At 33.5% G+C, this 12,478-nt stretch overlaps 1 long non-coding RNA gene across 1 annotated transcript; it reads left to right on the forward strand.

Moving 5' to 3' along the window:
* Positions 1–9,902: 9,902 nt before the first annotated feature.
* On the forward strand, positions 9,903–12,206 carry LOC143048987 (uncharacterized). Its single transcript, XR_012969976.1, has 3 exons — positions 9,903–11,111; positions 11,479–11,672; positions 12,140–12,206. It is a non-coding gene; the product is annotated as an uncharacterized LOC143048987 (long non-coding RNA).
* The last annotated feature ends 272 nt before the right edge of the window (positions 12,207–12,478 follow it).

Genomic DNA, 12,478 nt, shown 5'->3' on the forward strand with positions numbered 1-12,478 from the left:
GAAGAACATATTCCCACAAAAATTGAGTACCAGAGTTATATGAACGTTATCGGAAGGACATTTCATACAAAAACTTCGTACTAAAAAAAATATCATATTTCTTGTTGCATGTAATTTTAACTAAAATGTTGATACTATATTGTTATTCTTACATGCTTAACTGACCTAAAATTGAAATTTCTTACCTGTGTTTCTGCAATGTTAGGATGGTCAGAAGGAACATTATTTTGACAAACCTGTCAATTAAAATGTACAAGTTATAAGATGTATGTTAGGTGTGTATACAGGACACACTTTGGGTCATATCAAACAGTTACATGCACATATAATGTATTTTGTTTTAGGCTGAGAAGATTCACAGCTTCCTAGTTTATCTTATATTCTAATTTGCTCAACCAAAATGCATATACAGCTAGTAATTCAATATGTACATGAATGGTAGTTCAAAACTAATTATAAAGAGATGATCCTAGTCCAAAATCCTCAATCAAAATTTCAATCATGTTCAAACCAGATGCTCCGCAGGGCGCAGCTTTATTTTTATATTAAGATAGTTGACTTATCACTGCCACATATTGTCTGTTGACTTTTCCGATATGATAAAACACTTACTGACTGGATATTCGTAGAGTAGTAAGTTTATTGTCCTCTCCGATACAACTATTGCCCTCGGCTACGACTCAGGACAGCAGGTTGCAAGTTGGGGACAATAAATTTACTTCCACTCATACCCAGTCAATAAGTATACACTATAAGCAGTAGGTTTACTATATTTGGTAAATGGAATGATTGTGAGGTGTACATGTCCACCTGGTAGACGCAAAAAAGGACAGATTCATGCTGTGATGTTCACTTAGCAGATCGTCTGTATATTCAAGAAGGTACAGGTGCTATTTCATTACCATATCTGAGGAACTGATCTTAGGTCATAAAAATAAAAGTCAATCAACACCTAGGCCATATGGTATCATAAAGTTTTACCTTAAACTATTAATCTGACCAGGCGACAGTTAGAGACAATTTATATACCCTTAATAATCGTAATCATGTTCTGACAGTTAGGTACCATTAAAATATATGTTCAAAATGCTAGCTAGCCCTGATTGCATGCGTGTATTTACATAAATGTTTTGTGCTTAATTCAATTGCATCGGATATTGACAATTTTTGAAAGGAGGGGGAAATGGGTCGTTCAGCATTTTATTTTGATATATTGTGAAGGATACATAATATTGTATACAGAACATCTAGTTAATTCCAATATATATATATAGTTTGGCATTTAATGCACAGTTCTGTCGTATATCTATTAATGTGTCAGAAAATTCACGTTAGTAGGTAGAAAAATGATGCTAAATGCGTTTTTTTTTGTTAAACTACAATTACTATAGAAAAAAGACCCCCCCCCCTAGACAAAAAGAAAACAACTATTGTCGTCTTGTCGAAAGCAAGGAGGTCTTTAAGATTTATGAGTGAAATAGCTACCTACTTGGATCTTTTGACATACATCCTTCTTTTTGACAAGTTTCGCGAAAGCGATACTTAGCGATGCTAGGTTCCGTCGTCAGCATTCACGCCGACCAATTCAGCATTTAGGTTCAGTCTGTGGTTAAAGTTTTGTTTTACATCAAAATCGTTGTCAAACATAATGGAATTTCGGGAAATTGGGAGCTTCTTTCTGTCCAAAATACAGTATATCCAGGGTAAAATTTTGCAAATATTTATTTTCATTTTTCCGTAGCTTACTTCTAGATGGTCTTCGTTTTTCCTGAACAGTTAATTTCATGTTTTGTCTGAAGTAAAGGTTTTCGTGCAGTCGTCAATAACCGTTTTGTTTAATCGTCCAGTTGCAAGTTAAATGCATATCCATACAGGTCAAGATCATGATAATGATATATGAATGTTGAAACTATTTTGTTCTACATTGCGCTGGACTTTCACTCGTGTGTTCAAAATGCAACAGTCAGAGAAAAGACATTTATATATCTTATAAATGGGTGCGGCTTTTTTGCTAAGATTTTAATTCCATATGACAATCTGCAGCTGTTTGATTTTATGGGAACTTTATATTTTTATTATGGTTTGAACAAGGAACGTATATACTGTACCAAGGTTTAACGGTCAGATTATTTATACAATATTGAAAACGTATATATATAACATTTATGAAGCCATGATGTTTATTTTTTATTGAATACTCGCATAATATCATTCATTACGACTATGTGTTATGACCAGCAACAACTTTTCAAAAAGCTCCGTCTTACATGACAATCATATGGTTTAGATTGTTTATCTATATTCTCCCGAAAAAAAGGCTAAAGAGAATAAATTATGTAGTGTCACTATTGTAGTTATACTGTTTTGGCAATTAATGCCATTACGCCAGCATGTTTCTGGAAATTATTCTCAATCAACAAAAAAATATATTTCTGCACATAAACTTCTTCAAAGTTCTAAACAGCTTCCAGGGACTTGAAGGACCTCGTTCCTTCATTATCAAACATTTCGTTTTGGCTTTTTGCAAGCAGTAATTTCAATTTCTTTTCCAATTTTCTCCTGTAATTTTTAAACACTATGTCCCGAAATTTTTCAAAATATTACTTATTTTACTTTATTACACATAAACATAAACAAACAAAAAACAGATGACACTCAACGACTTCACAGGTAAACGGGAAAGCGGCAGGCGTCCTAATAAACGCCTATTAAACACCGAATATTGATGTGCACCATATATGACTTTGCCCCCAGTTCAACCAAATCTCGTATATTCTCGCATGAGTTTTAATTAAACGCTTGACCCACTCAGAATTCTAGGTCGCGAACAAGCTTTCCCTTAACTACTGTATTGAGAAATCATAAAAAGCAAAAAAAATGTCAATGTGCCGTTGTTCTCGAGATATTAGCCATTGGAATTTTGGCGGGGAAAATGTTCTCTCTTGATTTTTCATAGTTTTATCATTGACCAGTTAAAGTTCTCAAATACTATTAAAAAATAAATAAAATTTTATAAGACTTTTACAAATGACTTATAATTATACATGTAAAAGATTTATAAAAAGAAAAATGGGGGTTCATGGGGATTTTTTTTAAGGCCATTCAAATGGATAAAACCAGAGGATTCTGAAAATCTGACAAAAATTTCTAAACATGACAAGCAGACATCCTTAAAAAGATATATTTGATAAACCGATATATACGCCTCGTTAAAAGTTTTTTTTTCTAGCAATGAATCTCACGTGATGAAATACATCACATGTAATGTGAAGGACATTTGATTGTATGTACAATCTGTAGAAAATGAAAGTTATATATATTTTGAGATTTACACTATATATAATATTACGAGTTTATCAAGGTATGAGACTTCCAAATAGAATTTGGTTTGTATTATTTGTTTATTATCAGTATAATAATAGATATAAAAGATAGGTAGTAAATTCATCTAGTTGTAATTGTTGGCTAGATGAGCTGTTGACCTACTTTACGTAATTAATTATAGCTTATTTAGCGTAGATTTATCACAGACCCTGGCGGATCTAGAAATTTCATAAAGTAGGGGCCCGCTCTTGTCATTTTTCAGTGATTCCACAGTGGCGGATTCAAAAGGGGTAAGATTTTTTGTTCCCTATATAGTCTCCCCTTTTTGTCCTGGGTTAGGAACCTCTTTTTAAAATGGCTTGATCCGCCTGTGTTCCCAGGGGCGCATGCAGGAATTTTCGAAAGGGGGGGGTGCTAACCCAGGGCACCCAGGGCAAGGGGGGGGGGGTGCAAAACATGTCCCGATACAAATGCATTGATCGGCAAAAATAAAGGGGGGTGCGCACCCCCGGAACCCCCCCCCCCCTGGATCCGCCACTGGTTCCCTTTATATTCAACCATTTTTTTTTAGAAATAATTAAAACCCTGCGAGGTTATATTAGAGAAATTAGGTGTCAAACACCAAAGTAGGCACGGGGTTTAAGTATGCATTTCCCTGCAAAAATATTATATTTTTCTATGAAAAAATTATTTGTTCATTGAATTATTCTTAAAGGCTTTTATATTATCTTTCAGATGCACAAAAAATTAGCTCAATGGCGTTTATTTTAGTTAAATACCGACACTTCGAAATTTGGAAACGTATATATACGCCTCTTTAACAGGTCGAGAACTCTAGATTTCTTTACGTCAGAATATATTTGCATAGTAATTTCCCAAACACAAGGCCAATACGGCCTTAAAAAACTGACCAATCGATTCAATGAGCTACAATGCATTGTGGGCTACTACGAGTTTACTACAACCGAAAAACACGTGGAATTAGTGGAAGAACTGTCAACTAATATAGTGTCTGGGATTCTCAAAATGTATGTTTTTGTTCTGCGAATGTGATTATTGTAAAATATATAACATAATCTTTAATTTGCATGCTCAGAATAAAAAAGTATTGTTTACGGGCTTCACTATTCGACATTTTTTTTCGCCTTGTTAAAGTTGTTGTTATTAGGCAGGTGCGCATGTCTGAAAGAGGAAGTAGGTCAAACTTTGCATGGGCTCCCGAAAAAAAAATATAAATTTTTCACTAAAATCACGATATTTATCTTTATCTTGATCATCGTAATCAGCTTGAATTCATTAAAAACACATATTGTTAAAAAATTTACTGCTTAAATACATTTAAATAAAAAAACATAAAAACTGTCAAATTTGACAGTTGCTACCGCCAAATAAATCATGTGACCATTAAAAACCGTAAAACCGGAAGTAAACAAACTTATACGTTCTATTCAAAACCAAACAGGCTAAACCAAGAGACAGTAACCTTGCATCCTTGAGTCGCCCAAGGAACGAAGATTAACACTGTAAGTCTACCTGTATTAACATCCTTCTATTTTCTATCTTTTTTACCAACTGTCTCAAACAGCATGAATACAATTAAAACTATACTTGCAACAGTCCTCACGACTTGCATTGGAAAATCGTTAAATTTAGATATGCATACTTACTGCAAAACTGTAAACATGGCAAACAACACACATGTTCAGCTCAACAGTGACGCTCCAGATCGATCTTGGCCAGTAACCTTGTCATCTCAAGAACCAAGTAAGTCAAACATTTCTTCACTTAATATGCTTAACATACAGGCAAAGAAATCATTGATAAAATATGACAAACTAGTACTTATGTACTTATGTAGTCTGCTACTTACCAACTCATATGCCCCTGAACCAAACCCAGGGCCACGTACACCAAAATATCCTTGCGGAACATGCACTTGTGCAGTCACATGGAAAACTGAAGCTGTCTGCTGTGACAGCTGCGGACAGTGGTATCACATCAACTGCCAACAAATTAATCGCTCCATGTATGAAATATTAGGAAACAGTAACATCTCATGGGAATGCGTCAACTGTGGCATGCCAAATTTTTCCACAACCTTTTTCAACACCACAATTGAGACATCAAACAGTTATTCAGAATTAGACATAAGTAACGAGCCAAATGGTGTGGATAACATCGGGCCACCAAATTTTACATCTTCACCCTTACCAAAAAACCAGGGGAAATACAGAAATAACAAAAACAAACCTAATCCATGTAAAACACCACTGAGAACACTTACCATCAATTTTCAGTCTATGAAAAATAAAAAGCCTGAAATAGAACAAATAATTGAATCTTGTGAACCAGACATAATTTATGGCACAGAAACCTGGCTCTCAAATACTATATCACCATACGAGTATATATCACCATCAAAGTACACCGTATACAACAAAAATAGAAAAGATGGATATGGAGGAGTACTACTAGCAGTATCAAATAAATACGTATCATCACTAGTAAATGAATTTGATACAGATTGTGAAATAATTTGGGCAAAAATAACATCACCAAATAGTAAAACGCTCTACTTAGGTGCCTACTATAGACCACCTTCAGATAAAGGGGAATCATTAGAAAACATGGGTATCTCTCTTAATACTGCATGCAAGAAAACAAATGCAAACATCTGGCTGAGTGGTGACTTCAATCTAGGCCACATAAACTGGGAAAAACACTTGGTATTACCAAACAAACCTGATCCAGCACTACACCAACAACTGCTTAATATTCTGGATGATAATAACCTAGCACAAGTAATTGACAAAAACACCAGAAATGACAGAACTTTAGATCTAATGTTCATGACAAACCCATCATTTATCAACAGATTTGAGACCCTCCCACCAATAGGAGGAAGCGACCATGATATTGTCTTTTGTGAAATCAACTTTGCTATACCAACACCAAAACAACAACCACATAAAGCACTAATATACAAAAAAGCAAACTGGGAGAACATAAAGAAAGACCTTATTCTTATATATGATCATTTAAAAGCAAACAAGACAAATATGACTATCGATGATATATGGACCACCTTTAAAACCAAAACAACAGAGACCATCAACAAAAATAAACCAACTTTGCTATACCAACACCAAAACAACAACCACATAAAGCACTAATATACAAAAAAGCAAACTGGGAGAACATAAAGAAAGACCTTATTCTTATATATGATCATTTAAAAGCAAACAAGACAAATATGACTATCGATGATATATGGACCACCTTTAAAACCAAAACAACAGAGACCATCAACAAAAATAAACCAACTAAAGTAATTGGAAAAAAATCAAAATTACCATGGTTAAATAGAGACCTGAAAAGACTCATCAGAAAGAAAAACAAACTCTATAAAAAGAAAAGTCATGACTCTAAATACAAAAATAAATACAAAGAGATAAAGACCAAACTCCAAAAAGAGATGAGAATAGCATACTGGGCATACATCGAAAATATGATCTTTGACATCGATATAAAAGAACCAGATCAGCATTGCTTCAACAAACAACTAAAAAAGCTGTACTCTTATATAAAAAGCCAAAGAAAAGAAAACACCGGCATTGCATCCTTAAGAAGCGAAGGCACCCTCCATACAAACCCCTCTGAAAAAGCCAACATACTAAACCAACAATTTGAATCTGCTTTCACATCAGAAACTAACACAGAAATACCAACGAAAGAAGCTAGTACACACCCTAAAATGGAACTAATTAACATCAGTCGGGAAGGTGTATACAAACTCATAAAAAACATAAACACCAATAAAGCTACAGGACCAGATACTATCGCTGGCAAAATACTGAAGGAAAACATCGAAATAACCTCAGACATACTTGTAATCATTTTTGATAAATCTCTTGAGACAGGCAAAGTACCATCAGACTGGAACCATGCAAATGTTACACCAGTATTTAAAAAAGGAGACAAACATCATCCTGGTAATTATAGACCAATCTCACTTACCTGTATCTCATGTAAATTACTTGAACATATACTAGCTAGCAATATGATGAAACATCTTGAAGCAAATAACATCCTATATGAACTACAACACGGATTTAGAGCAAAAAGATCTTGCGAATCTCAAGTAATATCTCTTATACACCAACTAGCTCAAAACAACGATAAAAATATACAAACTGACTTAGTTATCATGGATTTTGCCAAAGCATTCGACAAAGTGCCACACAAACGCTTACTTTTCAAATTAAAACACTACGGCATCTCTGATCAGGCAATAAACTGGATCCAATCAATTTTATCTAACAGAACTCAAACAGTCCTTCTCGAAAACACGACATCTGAAAAAATTCCAGTAACAGCAGGCGTTCCTCAGGGCACTGTACTAGGACCAATACTCTTTCTTATCTACATCAATGATTTACCTGACTACCTTAAACACAGCCAAATAAGACTCTTTGCAGACGACAGCATTATCAACCGGCCTATTACCTGCCAAAACGATTGTATTAAGCTTCAAGAAGACATAGAAGCAGCTATTAAATGGGAACACGACTGGCTCATGTCATTCCACCCTGACAAATGTAACATCTTAAGAGTCTCAACAAAGAAAAAACAAATACACTTCTATTACAACATGCACGGTCATATCCTAGAACAAGTACAATCAGCTAAATATCTAGGCATTACAATCTCTTCAGATCTCAAATGGAACAAACATATACAACAATCAGCAGCAAAAGCAAATCAATCTTTATCTTTCGTCAGACGCAATCTAAAAATTAGTTCAAAATTAGTGAAAGAAAGAGCATATCAAACTATAGTAAGACCAAAACTCGAATACTGTTGTACCGTTTGGGACCCATACACATCAGAAAATATATACAGACTGGAACAAGTGCAAAGAAGAGCTGCACGATATACATGCAACAGATTTCACAACACCAGCAGTGTATCTGATATGCTTCAAAATCTGAAATGGCAAACTCTACAAGAACAAAGGCTTAAAACCAGATTACAAATGTTCCACAAAGTAATAAATAACGAAATTGCTATACCATCACAAGATATTCTGATAAAAAGCCAGTCCAAAACAAGATCTACTCATCAATTAACATTCAGACAGCTCCAATGCAATAAAGACAGTTTTAAATTCTCATTCTTCAGCCAAACAATCAAAGACTGGAATAAACTACCACCTGAAATTTCAAACAAAACTTCTACATACAACTTTAAGGATGCACTTACCCATGAAGTACTCCTTAAAACCTTTTCTCACTTAAACTAAATGTACCTATTGTTTTTATCTTAATTTAAAAAAAAAAATAGAATAAAAAATGTAAAAATCAAAAGTTCAATAAAAATTGTAAAGCTTAAAAATAAAGAAAAATTGAAATAAATTTTAAAAAGCAACCTCAATCAGGCATTGGCCAGAAAGTAATCTTCAAAATGTTGATGGTTTTCTGTAACTAAAGAAGAGGTTTTGTCCATTGTTATTCATTGTACCTATTCAATAATTTTACGACCTGAAACAGTGAGATTTCAGATGAAATGACCACTGTCCATTATGAAATTTTTTGAGCTCTTTTAAACCTGTATAATGTCATTCCCAAATCATTTCTGCCTAGAAAAACATGAAAACTTTCATTAAAACACTTCTTTCTGTACTGGATGTGTAAAATTTATCAGGACCTGAACTGAAAGTAAGAACATCATAATATGCATTATGCTAAAAATAAGTGTTATAAAAGCGGCAGGGCGGATCCAGCCATTTCAAAAAGGGGGATCCTAACCCAGGACAAAAAAAGGGGAGGTTCCAACTACATGTCCCCATTCAAATGCATTGATCGTTCAAAAAAGGGGGTCCAACCCTCGGACTATAGTTTATAGTGTGTTTGTCTATGTTGTGATGTTATACTATTGTTTCATAAAAGGGATAAGGTTTGGTACCATTATAACGTTTAATCCCGCTGCAAATGTTTGCATCTGTCCTTAGTCAGGAATCTGATGTAAAGTTGTTGTCGTCTGTTTATGTAGTTCATACGTGTTTCTCGTTTCTCGTTTTAATATAGATTAGACATTTGGTTTTCGCATTTGAATGGTTTTTGACTAGAAATGTTGGGTTTCTTTATAGCTTGCTGGATCCGCCACTGAGCGGGTACGGTATATAGCTTAATACATTTTTATATAGCTTCATCCATCGATAAAGTCCGATAGTTGCTAATTTTATCACAAAATATACCTTAGAAGTTTTTTATCGTTCGGCTGCTGTCATGTTGATGTATGTGAAATATCTCCAAGCCTCTGGATCACATTTGGTGCCATATTACCTTTTATTTTTGTTCAAAAACGTGCTTTGTATATAAAATAAGAAGATGAGGTATGAGTGCCAAATGAGATATCTTTTATGGCTGACTATGCGATATTGGCTTTGCTTATTGTTGAAGGCCGTACGGTGAACTACAAATGTTAATTTCTGTGTCATTTTGGTCTCTTGTGGACAGTTGTCCCATTGGCAATCATATCACATCTTCTTTTTTATATTATTTTATAGGACTCGGAGGTGCGATGGGGACGCGGAAGTGCGATGGTCACGCTGAAGTGCGATGGTTCACGCCGAAGTGCGATGGTTTATATATATATAGAACTCGGAGGTGCGATGGGACGCTGAAGTGCGATGGTCCACGCTGAAGTGCGATGGTTCATTCGCTGAAGTGCGATGGTCATGTTGGAACATTATATGTTATTATAATAAGAAGCATGATAAATAAAATTTAGAAAGCAAAAGTGCATTAAAATTTTCGTAGATAATTGTAAATGCTAAAATATAGCTATTCCTAAAATAATACAAAAGTTTGCGTTAATGTAACTTATATATTCGCGCGTTTTAAAACAAGTTACCATGACGTTAAATATTATGACGTTTTGAAATACAACGTTTCTTAAAGAAAACGGTATGGAATTGCAGGAAGGAAAAGAAGATTTTGTTGACGAAGGCTTTATTATAACAAACGAACGTAAAAAAAAGGTTACAAACGATCCAAGTCCGGAACAGTTTTGGGCAGTGCAGGATGAGGTTTTTTCAATATGCAAGGCAAAATATACCAACAAATCATGGGGAGCAAAAAGAATAAAGGATGCCCTAGGTCTTCAGATGGGAGAAACTAGTATAAGAAAATATGTGTCAAATTTTTTATACGACAAAGACTTGGACAGTATATTTTACAGGAGCACGACTGTTACTGAATTCCACAGAAAGGTCTTGTCAAAAGGTGAACTTTTGGAAGAAATACAAAAAAATCACAAAACTGATCATAGAAAAAGTGATACGGTGTACGAAACTCTGAGGAAGTCTTTTTTCCCAGTAGTTCGGGAAAACATTCGTTTACTGTTTAAGCTGAACATTAAATGCCAACAGTGTCTTTCGGCAGTTGATTTACCTAAAACTCAAAGAACAAGAAGGCCAATTCCAGCAACCTATCCCAACAGTAGATGGCAAATGGACCTCAAGAAGATGCCTCCGTCACATGGTTACAACTACATATGCAATATTGTAGATTGCTACAGCAGATTTGCATTTGGTGGGTGCATTAAGCACAAAACAGCAAAAGAAGTGGCTACAGTGATTTTACGCTTTATATACATTTTTGGACCACCTAGAATTTTACAAACTGACAATGGAAAGGAGTTTAATAATGAAGACTTAACAGAAGTTATGGCAGAATTTAAAACAAGAAAAATTAACGGAAGGCCTTACCATCCCCAATCACAAGGTAATGTTCTGCATTTATTATTAATTTTTAAGAGGCATTCATAATGTTTGCTGAATAAATAGTGATAGATGGGTAATTTTAAAATAAAAAGATTAATTTAAGTCATTTTAAATAGATAAATTAGTTTAAAATAGTTTAATATAAACTCAAAATAATATTTATATATCACTTGATATCAAATACATTCATTTACCAATAACATTATTGTCTTTTTATATTAAAAAAGCTATTTGTGGTAAATGAACATAAGACAAAACAAAGTCACACAAATTTATAAATTAAAATAGATTTCAAATAAGATAATGTTTTTGATGCGGTTTTCAATTATTACTAACACATTAAGATATAAGTATGCTTTTATTTAAAGGTCGAGTTGAAAGGTTTAACAGAACAGTTGTCGCCTACTTCAGAACAGCTTTTGTTGATAGTCGGGACTGGCCCAGTATGTTAGACGAATTTTACTATAAGTACAACAGCAGAGTTAATAAATCTACCAAACCTTTGACACCATATCAGAGATTTTATAAAAGACCAAATTTCTGTGTTGCGTTAGAAGATCAGGTAAAATATTAATATTATATATTTTTTTAGATTATTTTAGGTTTTAAGCATTTTTATATGAATTTTATACAACATTTGATATATATGGTGGTTTTTACATGTACAGTGGCCAATATTTCATGCAAGTTAATAACAGTATTATTTTCGAAAAATATTTTTAATTGAAAATGCTTTAACATTTTATATTTAAACAATTTTCACTTTCAATACGTTGACGTACATGTATTATATATTGGTATAAAAACGTCCAGTAGCAAGTATTTTATACATATTTATAAGTGTGCTAATAAGGAATAATATATAACATCCAAAAGGCTTAAACAATTTTATGTTTTAAAATTTAAACAATTTACACAATGAGTTCGCTGAAGTTGTATCAATGAAATAAAAAAGTTCAGTTACAAATATTTCATACATGTTTAAAACCATATTACTTAATAATTATCCTATAAATCTTTCAATATTAGGTACCAATATGCAATTTGACATCAGAAGAAAAGGCATTTTTGAATAGTGTACACCTGGATGTAGAAGATAATGTTGAAACAGAAGAATTAACAGTAGAAAATACAGAAGTCAATGAAAATAGTCAGGTATTATTGTATTTTTGATTTATTTGGTAAACAACTGCTGAACAGCATGAATTAAATGGTGAAGTAAAAGGTGTAGTTAACAAGAAAAAATCACAGGATACAGTAAACGAGGAACATAGTTTTACTGAATATGAAATGTTTTTATTCACATAATGTGTGATTCTTATGAATATAGAATTCTTTTCGAAAGAAAAACTATATAAAAGCTTAGTT

Source organism: Mytilus galloprovincialis, chromosome 10 (genome assembly GCF_965363235.1).
Source record: "Mytilus galloprovincialis chromosome 10, xbMytGall1.hap1.1, whole genome shotgun sequence".
Taxonomy (NCBI): Eukaryota; Metazoa; Mollusca; class Bivalvia; order Mytilida; family Mytilidae; genus Mytilus; species Mytilus galloprovincialis.